The sequence below is a fragment of the Schistocerca cancellata genome, chromosome 2 (assembly GCF_023864275.1).
Source record: "Schistocerca cancellata isolate TAMUIC-IGC-003103 chromosome 2, iqSchCanc2.1, whole genome shotgun sequence".
Lineage (NCBI taxonomy): Eukaryota > Metazoa > Arthropoda > Insecta > Orthoptera > Acrididae > Schistocerca > Schistocerca cancellata.
Genome location: NC_064627.1, coordinates 286730310 through 286749164, shown reverse-complemented (window position 1 = coordinate 286749164; position 18855 = coordinate 286730310).

The window sequence follows — 18855 nt, the reverse complement described above, 5'->3', positions numbered from 1 at the left end:
ATTCCCTTTAGCAGATTTTCTGGGGTATATGTATCTCTCACTTTCAGCCTTTTCTTGGACTAGGATCTTATTTTCTTTCCCCTCTTTATACACAATGCTAAAGTCAATGAAAAAAATGCTTTGTATTACTAGTGTTAAAATACTTTGCAACACAATATGCATGGTTTGACAGCTGTTTCAAAGATTGGGTTAAATTTGACGAACTTTGTTGGTATATCTGTGTTCTTGTTTGACTATTTCATGGATAGGAAGCAGTGAATTTCACAAACAATTCTGACCATTACCACAGGCCTTAAGTTATTAGCTCAGTCTTTTCATATCTCTTGGAATCCAGCAAAAATTTTTTGGTCCATCTAACACATATACAGTATGGCTGCCCACCTCCATTTAATTTTCGCTAGAGTCATAATTATATCTTCCACTTGAAATGCAGCAGTCTAATTAAAACCTGATTTCATAGACTTTCCCGGTGTAATAACTGCTGATATTCTTCACAGGTTTGCAGCCGGATCATGTCATTATCTGGATGATGACATGATCCGGCTGCAAACCCGTGAAGAATATCAACTAATTAAAACCTATTTAAACATGAAAATGTTAACCATAAACAGTAATTTCTGACATAGAGGTGTATGGAAATATGTACTTGTGAAAAAGTTATGAAGAAAATAATTACGGAGAAAATATGCAGTGTGGAATTGGTCTGATGAATGCCAGATAGCTTTTGGCAGAATTAAGAAAGAATTGGCAGAAAGTGAAATCCTCCATAGACCTGATTTATCTTTACCATTTTCTTTGATGACAGACAGTTGTGATTATGGACTGGGGATACATTTATTCCAAGAGTAAGAAATTAACAGGAAAATTGAACACCATTCTATAGCATTTGCAAGCAGAACCTTACAGAAACAGGAGAGAAATTACATGATAACTGAAAAGTTGTATGGGGATTCAAAAAATTTAAAAATTATTTGCTTCGGCATGAAGTCTAAGTTTATACAGATCATAAAGCATTAACTTACTTACAAGAGTGTAAACTGTACTTGGGAGAATTACCAGGTGGTCAATATTCTTACAGCAGCTTAAATACACAGTTCATTTTATAAAGGGTAAGGAAAATGCCATCGCTGATGCCCTGTCAAGAATGCCAGTGGGAATGAAAATGTGTTACATAAATACTTACGTGTAAAGTGTATTATTGCAACCTTAAATATGTATGCCTTGAAATGACTTTCAGCCTGTATATTTATAACTTGACTTGTCCAATGTTTTATGCTTAAGCTGCTATGTAGACAACAGGACCAATAAAAAATACAATACAATACAATATGATTCTTAATGAAAACTGGTTAAATTTCTCCAATATCTTATTGAAAATATTCTGGTGACCACTAATGATTCATGTGTAATGAGTAGCAGAGCAAAAACTAAAGATTGAGGATTTGTATTCAATGTATAGTTCTGGTTCTTGCAGACATCTACCTTCAATTGAAGTGTAGTTGATTCATTAATACACAACTGATGAGGAAATAAATATTTATCATACCTTTAGAATGGCTGAACTAACCATTTTACTCCTGATATTAACTCATTCATATTTAACCACTGGTACTTTACCCTTGCCTTAACCTATGTTGGAATTTACCTTATCTGTGCCCAATGTTATTTACTGTCTGGTCTGATGTTGCTACATCATGTCTAATGTGGTGATGACCAATGAGAAATCAGTCAACTAGTTGTTGAGCAGTATGTATTCTGGAAGTAACCTGCTGGTACTTAATTTACCAATGTAAATCTGATTCTACAGTGGCATGTGGCTATGGTGGCTCTCAGTCTCTACAAGAAGATGCTGAAAAATTTGGGATGACGACTTTCAAGCTATGAGGACAAGGTGCCTTCAACAGTTATTGTGGGCAAATCCCTTTATCCGTCCTTGTGGTTTCCTGACCTGAAATGTTCATGTCGGTTCAGTTGCTCTAAAGTCTGAGTTTGACTTGTAAAGAAATGAGGATGTTTGATCCTACAAGTGGTACAGTCATTGTGTCTAAGTGCATTTCAACAGTTGAAAACTAAAATATTTTTTTCCATGAAAATAGATGTCTGAAAGGCTAACAATTACTGTTCCTTGTAAATTACTTGACAACTTCCTTTACATGATACAATGCATACTATAATAATCTGTTTAATCTGGTCTATCTAGACTTAATATAATGATATACAATTACATGCAATATAATTCTTTTAATCACCCATTGCCAATGTATTCTCAAACTTATGAGTGTTTATTCATACACGCTACTGTTTGAAATATTTTCTACCTCTACTAAACACAATGATATACTGTTACATGCAACATGGTTCTCAATAATCACTTATTATCAATGCTCTATTCAAAGAAATATACTTACTTTAATTAATCTACAACTTACAGGCACATATACACTCCTGGAAATGGAAAAAAGAACACATTGACACCGGTGTGTTAGACCCACCATAGTTGCTCCGGACACTGTGAGAGGGCTGTACAAGCAATGATCACACGCACGGCACAGCAGACACATCAGGAACCGCGGTGTTGGCCGTCGAATGGCGCTAGCTGCGCAGCATTTGTGCACCGCCGCCGTCAGTGTCAGCCAGTTTGCCGTGGCATACGGAGCTCCATCGCAGTCTTTAACACTGGTAGCATGCCGCGACAGCGTGGACATGAACCGTATGTGCAGTTGACGGACTTTGAGCGAGGGTGTATAGTGGGCATGCGGGAGGCCGGGTGGACGTACCGCCGAATTGCTCAACACGTGGGGCGTGAGGTCTCCACAGTACATCGATGTTGTCGCCAGTGGTCAGCGGAAGGTGCACGTGCCCGTCGACCTGGGACCGGACCGCAGCGACGCACGGATGCACGCCAAGACCGTAGGATCCTACGCAGTGCCGTAGGGGACCGCACCGCCACTTCCCAGCAAATTAGGGACACTATTGCTCCTGGGGTATCGGCGAGGACCATTGCAACCGTCTCCATGAAGCTGGGCTACGGTCCCGCACACCGTTAGGCCGTCTTCCACTCACGCCCCAACATCGTGCAGCCCGCCTCCAGTGGTGTCGCGACAGGCGTGAATGGAGGGACGAATGGAGACGTGTCGTCTTCAGCGATGAGAGTCGCTTCTGCCTTGGTGCCAATGATGGTCGTATGCGTGTTTGGCGCCGTGCAGGTGAGCGCCACAATCAGGACTGCATACGACCGAGGCACACAGGGCCAACACCCGGCATCGTGGTGTGGGGAGCAATCTCCTACACTGGCCGTACACCACTGGTGATCGTCGAGGGGACACTGAATAGTGCACGGTACATCCAAACCGTCATCGAACCCATCGTTCTACCATTCCTAGACCGGCAAGGGAACTTGCTGTTCCAACAGGACAATGCACGTCCGCATGTATCCCGTGCCACCCAACGTTCTCTAGAAGGTGTAAGTCAACTACCCTGGCCAGCAAGATCTCCGGATCTGTCCCCCATTGAGCATGTTTGGGACTGGATGAAGCGTCGTCTCACGCGGTCTGCACGTCCAGCACGAACGCTGGTCCAACTGAGGCGCCAGGTGGAAATGGCATGGCAAGCCGTTCCACAGGACTACATCCAGCATCTCTACGATCGTCTCCATGGGAGAATAGCAGCCTGCATTGCTGCGAAAGGTGGATATACACTGTACTAGTGCCGACATTGTGCATGCTCTGTTGCCTGTGTCTATGTGCCTGTGGTTCTGTTAGTGTGATCATGTGATGTATCTGACCCCAGGAATGTGTCAATAAAGTTTCCCCTTCCTGGGACAATGAATTCACGGTGTTCTTATTTCAATTTCCAGGAGTGTATTATACTATGATGTGCTGTCACATGCAACCTAATTCTCTGTAATTATTCATTGTCTAAAAGGTAAACTGCTTTCTTGTGGCATATAGCCTACCCCAGCTATTATTAACATCATATCATAACTAAAACTGATTCTATTACTCTGCTAACAACTGTTTATTTATACTTCTTGCCACTTGAAAAACATATATCTTTTGTCTTTGCCTTATATAAAATTTTGTAACATTATAAACACATGAAATATGTCCTTGAACTTAATGTAAGACTTATATATGCCATGACAATTGGGGAGGAAACTTATATATCACTTGGCTGAGATTCCAGCAACTTTAATTTTATTTATCAGACCTGCCTCTTGCTTAATTTTGAAAATGTAACAAAAATTTCTTTTGTCATTATCACACTTGACTCTGTGGTGTTTAGCAAATGTATTGATGCACATGAAAGTACTTCACATAATGTGAACATTGTAACACTTGGATGATCTGCCCAGTAAGGTAGTTGACTCTGTTTATTTATTGATATGAGATATGCTGCAATTTGATGCATTTGGCTACCTTATTTCCATATTTTCATGTGTATATCAGAGGAACACAATAATTCTGTACCTCACTTTAATATTTTCATGTTTATACGTGTCATTTACTCTGTCCTGCAGAATGCTAATTGTTCACCCTTCGTTGATCAGTCAATATGGAGTGTTGGGATTAATTTTCGGGGACTGAGAAGGTGAAGCTGTGGCAAGCCCATTCTGCAGGGAATGCCAAACACTCTTCTCCCTCCGGCGCCACAGTGAAGTACTGAAACAGTGGGGGTCCTGGGTAGGGGGGGTTTCCTGTCTTTGGGGTCTGTCGTCTGTTCTTCTTCAACTCCAACACTCCGAACCCTCTATTTCATTTCTTACTTCTCATTAGAGTACCAAGCTATCCTTCCCTCTGTCCACATGCAGATGTCTCTATTGCTGAGACCCTTGTAGTTTACCGTGTCAGCTTTATTAAGCGACTGACACCTATTTTATAGGAGGAGATGGGGAACAAGCTAGCATTTCTGTGTTATTAGATGTAATTATACTCTGTGAGTCTATATTATTCATTTATGTCTGATTTTATTGTATGTTGTCACCAAATTGGTAAAGATTTTACTTATGTATTTATTTTGCTATATACCAGCAATTGAAATTGTGAACACTCACTTATATGCAAGGATGCTTTGTCACTGTATTGTCATGAGGAATGACTTGCTTATACTATTCTCTGTCACGCAATTACGTTTCATGTGTAATGCTGTTCTAATCTGTGGGGTGTATCATCTTTTCTTCTTCAACTCCAACACTCCGAATTTTCTATCTCATCATATTATAAAGCTATTCTTCCCCTTGTCCACATGCATATAACTCTATTGCAGAGATCATTCTAATTTACCGTGTCAACACTTGTCATTGTTGACTAAAGCCTATTTTATAGTAGAATCCAAGAAACAAACTAGTATTTCTGCACTATTGAAGATACTGAATTTACTTATATATATATTAGACATATCCATCCGCACATATGTGCGGATGAATATGTGTGTGTGTGTGTGTGTGTGTGTGTGTGAGTGTATACCTGTCCCTTTTTCCCCCTAAGGTAAGTCTTTCCGCTCCCGGGATTGGAATGACTCCTTACCCTCTCCCTTAAAACCCACACCCTTTCATCTTTCCGTCTCCTTCCCTCTTTCCTGATGAAGCAACTGTGGGTTGTGAAAGCTTGAATTTTGTGTGTGTGTTTGTGTTTGTTAGTGTCTCTATCAACATACAAATGCTTTCGTTTGGTAATTTACATCATCTTTGTTTTTAGATATATTGCTCAGCTCAAACCAACTTACCAATGTATAAAAACTATTCATATTATTGCCATGAAGTATTTGTCATTTATGTACCAATTCACAAATGTATAATGCTCAACCATAATTCTCGTGATGTATCTAGCACTTATGAACCAATTACCAATGTATAATATTCAACCATATAATTGTCATGATGTACCAATTATTTATGATTCATTTATTGTGTATTCACACCTAAGTGGTGAACTTACCAATGTATCTCATTTATGATTCATTTATTGTGTATTCACACCCGAGTGGTGAACACATACCTATATATAAGGCCCAACCACATAGTTATTGGTGCTGTTTCAATTACATATAAAACACAACCGATATGATGTATTAGTCACATACTCAAGTTATTGTATATTGCCACTCAAAGTAATACATAACCACACTCTTATGTCTCATTCCATTATTGTTAGCACTTACTGTGAAGGGAAAAACAGCAACTGTGTTGCACAAATATTCCTGAAAATATACATCAATTAATGTTTGAATGATTGTAAAGGTGGGAAAGTGGCATTGGAAGTGTCTTGACAAATGAGAAATGGAAAGATTGGACATTGGTCAGACATTTCATTCTATCTATATATGTAGGGTGAATTATGTTAACTGCTGAGGAACTATACTCCAAGAATTTACTTGTGCTATATTATAATAATATATTTGTTATTTGATACTGTATGTAAATCTCAATATAAATTACAGAGAATAGTGCCGAGGTTGTACACATCTTTCGCAAATTGTTTGTTCCACCAATTGCTTGTAAAATGAGACCTGTTACGTAGATCTGTCAGAAAAGGTTTTGTTCAGCTTTCAGTTTCACAAATCCTTTTGAGGGTTGTTGAAATGCAACAGTCTAATTAAAACCTATTTAAACACATAAATTTTAACCATAAACAGTAATTTATGACATAGAGGTGTATGGAAATACATACTTGTGAAAAAGTTATGAAGAAAATAATTATGGAATCTTAATTACACTAATGTGTAGAAGTCCATTAATTGGTAGGAATATTTTATATGATATGAATCTTCTGTAATTAGTAAGTATAACAAGTGTATTGTTAACATTTGATACCTAAGCATTTATACACACTTCAATTTATATAGAGACTAGAATTCACTCATGTGTTTAATGTATAAGAGTCAAGGTAATCATTGAAATATATCATTTGTTTTAGGATGAGAGTTTTAATTGTTAATTAATCAAATAATCATTTTAAACAATGCTGAGGATTGTTCAGGATTGTTACGAAAGTATGAATAGTTATGGCCATGTTGGCAATGTAAGTAAGTACTTTATGTGGTGTTGGACAGAAAGCATGTAGCTTGTTGTGCATAATTTTATTTCATTATTGTAAGTATGCTACAACTTATTTTAGATTTGTCAAGATGCTTTTAATTAATTTGAGATTATAATAAATGTACAGTGGATATTCCTAGATTCATAATTTAAAGCTAGTTTTTGACACTTTGTGAATAGGCTTTCTCTGTATACTTTGTGTTTATATTAAAGTGTTTCAGAGTATAGTTTCTTCTGCATGTCTTGGCACTCTGTTTCAGATCAGACAAACCTGTGAACACTTGTGCTTCCCTTCTTTATCTCCATTCAATGTAAGCTCTGTCTAGTAAAGGTCCCAAACACTTGAGCACTATTCTAGGATGGGTCACTCGAGTGTTTTATAAGCAAATCTCCACTTTATATAGAATGCATTTCCCTAGTATTCTACCAAGAGCCAAAGTCTGCCATTGCTTTAACTACAAGTGAGCCTATGTGATCTTTCCATTTCATTCCATACACATTTTTTACCTAGATATTTGACTGAGTTGAAGACTTCAGTTGCGAATAATTGATATTGCAGTCATAGTATAATATGTGCTCTTCTTATTTTTAAGTGCACAATTTTAAATTTCTACACTTTTAAAGCAAGCTGCCAATTCCTCCACCACTTTGAAATCTTGTTGAGATCTGACTGAATATTTGTGCAGCTGTTTTCAGATTGTACTTCATTACACAGAACTGCATCATCTGCAAAATGTCTCAGGTTATTAGCAATATTATCTGCAAAGTCATTAATACACAACATGAACACCAAGTGTCCTACTGAATATTGCTGGAGCACCATAAGTTAATTCTTCATCTGCTGATGACTCTCCAGCCAAGATAACATACTGCATCCTCACTAGCAAGAAATTCCGAATCTTATCAAAAATTTTGCTTGATACCCCAAATGAATGTACTTTTGAAAATAAGCTGAGTCAAATGCTTTTTGGAAATCAAGAAACACTGCAGCTACATGACTGCCTTGACTGATGATTTTCAGGACATAATATGAGGAAAGTGCTAACTGGGTTCCACATGATTGATGTGTTTGGACTCCATCTGACTGGTCATTTTGTTTGAAATACCTCATTAGCTTTGAGCCCAGAATATGTTCTGATAGTCTGCAATAAATAGATGTCAAGAATATTGCTCACTATGAAAATCTTGTTGAAGTTACAGTTTACTCTGTGCCTCTCTATAATATGCTAATGTCACTCAGTTCCTTGCCAGTATTAGTGTTTCACCACGATTTGTTTAATGTATGCGGCTGTGTATACATTACATTGTGCCAAATAAAATCACATTTTAATGACATACAGCACCTTCTTTCATTTAGAGTTCACACTCCAGCACTGCCCCCTCCCCCCACACACACATACACACAGAAAATACCCTTAACAACATGCCTGGGCCTCTCACCACTTGCGACATTTCTACCACATTTCCAACATACAAGTAGTCCCCTCTAAAATAACAAAATTTTCACAAGTTTTAAACATGGTGACATTCTAAGATATTGTTTAAGCTAAATTTCATTGTTCTTAATAAAATATAAATATCTTGTTTTACTCCTACAGAAAATTCTCCATGTCACGTAAAGCATGGATATGTTACAGTCAAAACCTGTTTCTAGTTAGAACACGTTCTTACTAGTTAAAACTAGTTTTTACTGAGCCACTTCATCAAAATGCATTTTGCCTAGTTAAAACTACTTTTAACTGACTTTTGCTTTTGACCAGCAATAAATTCTAGTTGTAACTAAGGCTATCAGTATCAACTAGTTTCAACTAGTAAGAATGCGCACTAAGTGAACTAGACAGGACTAGTTTTCACTAAATTTATTTAGGGGCAAATATTAAAATTAAGAGCAACTACGTGTTGATTGAAATTTTAAAAAAACTGCATTTTTGTATTGTGCAATGCAATTTTTATTGGAATATTGATCATACATCCTAACACATTCAAGACAGTGAAAACAAGAAGGTGCCAACATGAAAATGGAAAGTGTTGCTGCAAACTGGATGATTAGATTAGATTAATACTTGTTCCATAGATCATGAATACGACACTTCGTAATGATGTGGAACGTGTCAGGTTAATAAAAGATGTTTTTTTTCTTTTTCTCCCTTAATTTATATCTAAAAATTCAGTCAATGAGTAGAAGGAGTTGTCATCTAGAAATTCTTTTAATTTATTTTTAAATATTAGTTGGCTATCTGTCAGGCTTTTGATGCTGTTTGGTAGGTGACCAAAGACTTTTATGGCAGCATAATTTACCCCTTTCTGTGCCAAAGTCAGATTTAACCCTGCATAGTGAAGATCATCTTTTCTCCTGGTGTTATAGCTATGCACACTGCTATTACTTTTGAACTGGGTTGGATTATTAACAACAAATTTCATAAGTGAATATATATACTGTGAGGTTACTGTGAGAATCCCTAGATCCTTGAATAGATGTCTGCAGGGTGACTGTGGGTGGGCTCCAGCAATTATTCTGATTACACGTTTTTGAGCAATGAATACTTTTCATCTCAATGATGAATTACCCCAGAATATGATACCATACAAAAGCAGTGAATGAAAGTAGGCATAGTAAGCTAATTTACTGAGATTCTTATCACCAAAATTTGCAATAACCCTAATAGCATACGTAGCTGAACTCAGACATTTCAGCAGACCATCAATGTGTTGCTTCCAGTTTAACCTCTCATCAATGGACACACCTAAAAATTTTGAAAATTCTACCTTAGCTACAGACTTCTGTTCAAAGTCTATATTTATTACTGGAGTTGTGCCATTTACTGTATGGAACTGTATATACTGTGTTTTATCAAAATTTAAAGAGAGTCCGTTTGCTGAGAACCACTTAATAATTTTGTGAAAAACATCATTTACAATTACATCACTTAGTTCTTGGTTTTTAGATTTTATTACTATACTTGTATCATCAGCAAAAAGAACTAACTTTGCATCTTCATCAATGTGGAATGGTAAGTCATTAATGTATATCAAGAACAGTAAAGGACCTAAGACCGAACCGTATGGGACCCCGTACTTGATAGCCCGCCAGTTTGAGGAATCAGTTGTTGTTTTAACATTACATGAACCACTTATTTCAACTTTCTGCATTCTTCCAGTTAAGTATGAATTAAACCATTTGTGCACTGCCCCACTCAAACCATAATGATTTAGCTTATCTAAAAGAATTCCATGATTTACACAATCAAAGTCCTTTGAGAGATCACAAAAAATACCAATGGGTGATGTCCAGTTATTCAGAGCGTTTAATATTTGATCAGTGAAAGCATATATAGCATTTTCTGTTGAAAAACTTTTCTGAAAACCAAACTGACATTTTGTTAGTACTTTATTTTTACAAATATGGGAGGCTACTCTTGAATACATTACATTCTCAAAAATTTTTGATAGAGCTGTCACAAGATAGATTGGGCGGTAGTTGTTGACATCCGACGTATCCCCCTTTTTATGCAATGGTTTTGCAACAATGGCATATTTCAGTCTATCGGGGAAAACACCCTGTTCCAAAGAGCTATTACATACGTGGCTGAGAGTCCTACTTATCTGTGGGGAACAAGCTTTAAGTACCTTGCTGGAAATGCCATCAATTCCGTAAGAGCTTTTACTTTTCAGTGAGTTTTTTATTTTACTGATTTCAGATGGGAGAGGTTGGTGGAATTACAGTTGTTTCAAACTGCACAGGTATGGCCTCTTCTATTAGTAGCCTTGCCTCTTCTAGTGAAGATCTAGATCCTATTTTCTCCACAACATTTAAAAAATGATTATTGAAAATATTTTCAATTTCTGATTGTTTGTTAGTACACTTGTCATTCAGTTTCATGGCACTAAAGTCTTCCTGTGCTCTTGGTTGCCCTGTTTCCCTTTCAATAATATTCCAAATTGCTTTAATTTTATTATCAGAGTTCCTGATCTCAGACATGATAGACATGCTTCTGGACTTTTTAATAACTTTTCTTAGTACAATAACTTTTATAATATTGAACAATTTCGGGGTCAGTACTCCCTCTAGCTGTTAGATACAGTTCTCTTTTATGGTTGCAAAGTATTCTTATTCCTTTAATTAGCCAAGGTTTTATATATGTTTTCTTGGAATTGTGTTTAACTATTTTCTTGGGAAAACAATTTTCAAATACCCTTAAAAATGTATCGTGAAATAAGTTATATTTCAAGTTTGCATCGGGTTCCTTATACACTTCATCCAAGTCTAGCTGCTGTAGGCTTTCCCTAAAGTTTGCAATATTTATATTGTTAATTGAACGCACTGCTTTGAAAGTCTGATTTGATATACTGCATGGAGCTATGTCATGTACTGTAACTAGCTGTGCACCATCATCTGAAAGACCATTCTCAACAGGATAAGCATTTATGTCCTTAAACTTATCTTGGTCTATAAAAAAGTTATCTATCAATGTACTGCTGTTCTTTATTATTCGAGTAGGAAAATCAATGACGGAGCTCAAATTGAAAGAACTGAGTAATACTACAAGGTCATTCTTCCTATTACACTCTTTCAGGGAATCAACATTGAAATCCCCACAAATGATAATTTGCTTCCCCCTGTCTGACAGATAGCACAACAAAACATCCAAGTTTTCTAGAAATAGCTGGAAATTCCCTGAGGGGGACCTATACACTGTTACAATTACAAAAGTGCCATCATTTAGTTTAAGTTCAGTGGCACATGCTTCCATATGTTGCTCTACACAAAATTTTTTAGTTTCTAAATTTTTTACACTGTGGAAGCTTTTGACATATATGGCAACTCCTCCTCTCATCATATTATCTCTACTTACATGTGCAGCTAATTTGTACCCATTGATGCTAACCTTTTACATATCAGTGACAATGTGATGCTCAGACAGGCATAGTACATCTATTACATTCTCAGTTTCTATATCTTCTAAACAAAGTAGAAGCTCATCAATTTCATTCTTCAATCCCCCAATGTTTTGATGAAGTATACTAACATTATTTTTCACTTTACTTTTGTGAGTATCTTGAACTTTTTTAACATCTTTAGTATTTGCCTGGCTGAGTTTCCCACTGGACACTGATCTTACACTAAAAAAGAGTTTCCACCATGAGATGTAGTTCCTCCCCCCTTTAAATTTCCTGCTATCAGCCCAGCCAGTTTACCCTTCCCTTTCTTGTTGAGGTGTAGGCCATGTCTAGTATAGTCCCACCTACAGAGTAAATCAACAGGAACCACACCAATGTGTGACCCTGCATCAGATCCAAGTAGCCGTTTCAACTCCAAGTTAACTCTCCTGACAGAAGAGCTCAAATGAGGTTGGTCATGGTGCTCCAGAACCGACACAAACCCAACACTGGTATGACTCGATGTTGATGCAATCTTTGCCAGGATACACTCTATGCTGTACCCCAGATCTCTGTCAATACTGCTGCCCGGCCCACCCACAATAACCATGGTATCTTCCTTAGTAAAGCCTCTACATAGTGAACCTAAATCCTCTGTAACCTGCCCCAGTCCAGCACTATGGGAAAAACATAAGAAGAGAAACGCGTGTGTATTGTGAAGAGTGTGATGTTGGATTGTGTGCAATACCATGCTTTGAGCTATACCATACAAAAAAATATTCTTCAAGAAACTGTGTTTCCTTTAGATCTACCACTAAAACCCTTCCCCATTATATAAAAATTAAAAATAAATAATTTTTAATTCTGCAACAGTGTTACTACGGTGAAAACCTTCGAATTGTTAAGTATTCAGTTGTTAGATAATCACTTGCCCCCACAACAGTCACACATAAGCGTGTCAAATATGTGCCGCTACAATAAGTGCTAGAGGCGCAGAAAGAATTACATGTGTGGGAACAGTTCTAGGCACCAAAATTCCCTGCCTGAGCAGCGCTGCAGCGGCTGACAGTAGCCTGCCCCTGGGTGCTTTTCGCCACAACAAACAACAAGGTCGATGAGTTAAGCACATGCAGATCAGCTTGTACATATTTATTACGGCAGATCTAAATCAAGAAAGGTGATGAAAAGAAGAGTTTGTGAGAAGGATGTTAGAGATTGAAGAACACGACAAAAGAGAAAACCACTACAATGTTACGACAAAAGAATCTTACGATAAATTTGTGGACGAAATTGAAGAAGCACAATCAGCTGAGAAAAAGACACAGAAGCAGTACAGAAGATTAAATTGATTCAAGGTTATTAATGTTTGGGGACCAGGACGTTAGTGACAAGAAAAGAGCCTGTGAAGTAGTACTTATGTGTCAAAGAAATTTTCGACATTATTGAAGCAGCTCATCAGGCTGTTGGTCATGGAGGTCGAGACACAATAAAGGTTGAAACTTCAAGAAAATATGCAAACATAACATTGGAGATGATGAACATTTATCTGTCTATGTGTGAAACTTGTCAGCGCAAAAGGAGCATAAAGAAAAGGGTGCATGTTTCGAAGCCTATACCTCATTCAGAAATGAACAGTCGTTTCCAAGTTGATCTGATCGACATGCAAACTCAAGAAGATCATGGATTTAAGTATATAATGGTGTATCAAGACCACTTGACAAAATTTGTTTTGTTACATGCACTGAAAAGCAAGAGGGCAGAGGAAGTGGCACATCATTTAGCAGATATATTTTTGACATTTGGTGCTCCTTATATTTTACACTCTGACAACAGCAGAGAATTTGTTAATTCTGTCATAAACGAGCTGGCTGTATTTTGGGCTGAGTGTAAATTGGTTCACGGAAAACTGAGGAACAGCCAAAGCCAAGGTTCTGTTGAACGTGCCAACCAAGACGGTGAAAAAAATATTGGCTTCATGGATGCAAGACAACATTACCACCAACAAGTCAAACGGTCTTCACTTTGTTCAGTTTATGAAAAATGAAGCATATCATTCTGGTATCGAAGCAAACACCTTACAAAGCTATGTCTGGCACAGAACCACAAGTAGGGCTTATCACTTCGAGTTTGCCTCTAGATGTTATTAAGGAGATACAAGATGAAGATGATCTTAAAGAGGCTTTAAATAAAATTAATGTGGTAGACGCAGTAAATGTGACACCTGATGAACTGGAACTATCACATGACTTAGAGGAGATAGCAGTTATGGCTAGTAGCAATGGACAGATTACAGCTGCAGCCAGACAAGAAGATGCAGAAGCTTTGCCCAGTACAAGTATACAGTCTCCAACAACAGCAGCAGCCAATCAAGAGGATGCTGTAGCTAGTAAGAGTGTAGAGCCTCAAATAACTCCAGCTTGTCACAAAGATCCAGAAGCTGAAGCTATTATGAAATGACAATCTCAAATATGAACAGCTAGAGAAAACGCTCATGAAAACCTGATGAAACAGGCCAAAAGAATGAAAATGGCTTCAAATTCAATACATGCCACTGTAGAAATCAGTGACAATATAGTTATACCGATTCCTGTTATCGACAGAGCTAAAGCAGATCTCCCCAATATTACTGGAATTGTTCTTCAGAAAGATGAACAGGGCTTGCACAAGATTGGAAGGAAATATGGGATACTCGACAAATTGTATTGCACGTATGTATTGCTGAATTGATTTCAATAATTAAGGACAAATGTCAGACATATTCATTACTTCATTGATTTAATGCTCTCAAAATGTTGCTAACTATTCAAGTAATTAATTAACATTTTAAGTTTTAATACTTACATTGTAATATATTTTATAATATGTATTAAGTAGTTAATCGCCTTTCAAAAAAGCTAATTAAGAGTTCCCTTCCAGATCCGAATTCGACGTGTCCAAAGAGAAATTCTTGCTGAAGATGCGCCAGAGACAAAGGTATCATTAAGAACTGCTGCCAAGATGGTAGCCTTAGGATCAGGACAAGGATTTGTTCGCTGTGTAAGAAGGCATGTATTTCAAAAAAGTGCTTTTGTAGGAAAAAAAAGAAACCTTTGTAACTCAAAATGTCATGACAGTTTGCCTTGCAATAGCAATTGTTAAATATTTTTGTTACATGTCTCTTTTATTAAGACTCTAGCAACTTTTGTCAAATGTGTGAATAATTAATATACTTTTACTATATGATTATTTTGTTTCCACTTTCATAACTAATACTGTCAATATGGCTCTGTAATGTTCCTTAAAATGTTTCTTCAGTGTATGGTTATTTTTGTATTGCTGTAGTTAATATTAATGACTTAAATGTATGATCAATATTCTCAATAAATATTGCATTGCAAAATACAAAAATGCTGTTTTTTTTATTTTAATCAACACATAGTTAATTTTAATATTTGCCCCTAAATAAATTTAGTGAAAATTAATTCTGTCTTACTAATTGAAAATAGTTGATACTGATAGCCTTAGTTACAATTACAATTTCTAGGCAAAATGAGTTTTGACGAAGTGACTCAGTATAAACTAGTTTCAACTAGCAAGAACGCATTCTAACTAAAAACGGGTTTTGACTGACACATACATTTTTGCTCATGTGCCTCTGTAGTGCACGAATACCCTACCCAAGAGTACCGATTTCTGGTGAAAGCACTGATGTTATTGAAAAGTTACAATTAGCACCAGAGATTTTGGTCAAACATGAATAAATATTCCAATATAAAATAAAATGAATTGTAAATAAAACATAAGGTGTCAACTAAAAAGTAAACAAAACTAAAATATTTACAACATATACAGATAGCATTATCCTACATGCCAGAGATGTAGAAGATACTTCAAATTACTTTCCGTGCAATGTCAAATGGCTACATACACAAAAATACACATTTATCTTTTAAAATTGTCAAGATTGTTAAAAGGTACAATGAATGGCTTTAAAATGAGTTTACTCTTATACCACGCAGAATTTTTTCAAGCAACAAACATATGACATCTTTGTGTCAATTTAATAAATAAATAACATAAGGAAAGATGGATTGCTACTTATCATAAAGAAAATGCACTAAGTTGCAGAAAGGCCACAGTCTTCATCAGCAAAAGATAAACAGAGAAACACACACCATGCATGCACAAAAGCACGCACACTTCATGCACACATGGCTGCCAACTCTGGCAGCTCAGGCCAGAATTTTCATAATTAAATTTTTTCTTTGTCCCTGCAAAGCACACATGTATGAACTTTACACCAATGAAGCAAATTTTATGCACTTTTGTGTACCCTGCTCTCAGTTTCACTATTACGGCAAAAGCTTTCAACATTCACAGATTCCTCAGGTTTCATCAGTATTGCCTCTTCCAGTGATAAGCCAATAGTTCACCCCAGTGTTCACTCAATGACATTCCAAGTATCTCCCTATGCATCCACAAGCAAAATGTGACTCCATAACAAAAGAAATGAGCTCAGTATTAGTTTCAGTCTGCAGTCCATTCATCCATCCTCACTCATACACATACTTGGACCTCTAAATGTCAATCAAGACAAGATATTCAAATAAAACTCCCAATCACTGAAATTTTACTATGACAAGCCATCAACAAAACAAAACAAAGCACAAATCATACCTTTTAGTTGGGATTCAGTTCTCAAACTAACATAAAAAATTAATAATAATTCCCAGCTGTGATATCATAACTGTTCTCTCAGCATCAATAAAACTAAAACTCTAACTGCCATACCTCACAAGAAAAATATCCACTAATAACCCGAACTATACCTCTCATACAAATCAAATGATTCATTTTACTCTCCTGCTGTGTCTATAACAACCACATGTAAGTTAAAATCTAAACAACAACAAAAATCTTCAAATGCACACTTGACAAAGTCACACAAAATATTCAAACAGCACAGACCACAGAAACAAAATTATCTTTTCCCTTTTAAAATGTACAAAATGTTTTCTTTACATCCTACATTTTGTCTGTGTAACTTGATAAATACACAGCACATAACTGAATTTATTACATGATGACTGATGAAATAATAACCTTTTCTCAGAGCTAATACAGAATCCTTACCCTCCAAAAGTAGCTCTCTCTCAGTCTCTCCAGCCTTCCTCACTTCAAGGTATTACATCATGAACCTCATTCCTTATAAAACTTTGTCTCAGACTCTAAAGGCCCATAAAATAATTCAAAAAATTTCTTTCTCTCCCTGTTGTGCTCACCTGACTTCTTCTTTGTTCTCATCAATACCAGACCCTCAACTCTTATTTCTATTACTTTCATCTATCTATCGTATTTTTGCTTTCTTTGTATTGCTGTTATCTCCATGTTCTGCCTCATAAATGTTTCCAACTCTTCTCTTGTCACTTCCTTCTGTGGACAGAAATGAATGTGTCCTGAGAACAGATTTGGTGACTTTGTGTCAAACTCCACCACCCATGCTAAAACCCCTTTGAGCTATGTCTCACACAGTTCATTGTGGTTTCAAAATCTTTTAGATATTGAACCCAAGAGTGACTTTTACTGCTGCAATGTATCTTGCAGAGTCTTCCCAAATCTTTCCTGCATCGTTCTGCAGGAATACCTGAAGGATGGTATACTCTCATATTCTTATATGCTTTATTCCTGCAGTGTCTATAACTTATTCCAATCATTACTAGTGAACTGGGGTGCATTGCTACTTAGGGTACAGCAATCAACCAAAAATAATCTTGTGTGAACTTGGAGGTCAGACCCTTACTGGTTGCTTATTTGTTTGTATACAACTTGATGTAAGGGGTGATCAAATAGTTTCTGTTCGAAGACTGTACAGTCCAGAAATGGTATGCCAATCACAGAAAATCACCGTGAGCATTGACGCAATCATTCCACTGATGCATCACGTTGAAGATACTTGTCTGATAAAACATTATGTCCTACTGTATGAAGAAGTCCGTAACTGTGTGCTACACATCCTTGTACAACAAGTATCATTGATGCTTCAAGGCCTTTGTCAAGGGACTGAAGGTGTGATAAGTAATCACATGGGGCAGATCAGGACTATAGGGCAGGTGTTAGAGTGTATCCCATTTGAGTTGGTGTAACTTCTGTGTCACAAAATCTGCGGAATGGGGACGTGTGTTACCATGAAGCAGAAGCAAAATGATGGTTTACTACAGACTTGCTGCTCTGTACACATTCTTCATTCTCTGATGGATGTCTAGCACTGCTTGTCCTTGGCTGTCCTTCAGCAGCCAAGGAAAGAATAACAGCATACTAGTCCTCTTTGGATGCATTTGGTAGTAACATTGGCATACTTCATGTTTCCAAATTTACTGCACACACATCATAAAGACACAAATGACATACTAATCCCTTGCCTATGTGTCGGTGCTTTCAATCAAGAGTCAAACTATGTTGCACATACGCTGCAGAAAAGCCCTCAAACAGAAACTTTTTGGTCACTCTTTATATGTTCACTAAATACATCCACTACTACAAAGATGCATTTGCATCCACCTCTTGCAGTTGGGAATGGCCCCAAAAGATCAATTGCTAGCAGATGTCTGAAATTCTCTGGTATTATATGTTACATGTATCCCTGACTTTGTGCTTGGTTAACCTTAACTCTCTCACAGATGTTGCAGCTCTCAAGTTGTTTTCATAATCGTCTGACCATTATTGAATACAGTTTTTTCCTTTATTACTTCAGTGCATTTTTAAGATCTATAGTGTCATAGCCCAAGTGCTGAATTACATCATTGTCATAGTCCTTCAGTAAACGTAACTTCCACTCGTGACTGTTTTCATTTCTCCTTCTGAACAAAGGTCCCTTATGTATTTTGTAATATTTATCCAAATTCTCCTCTCCTCTACTTCCCAGGCAACTCTTTACCTACTGTAGGTTGGGATCCTCATTGTGT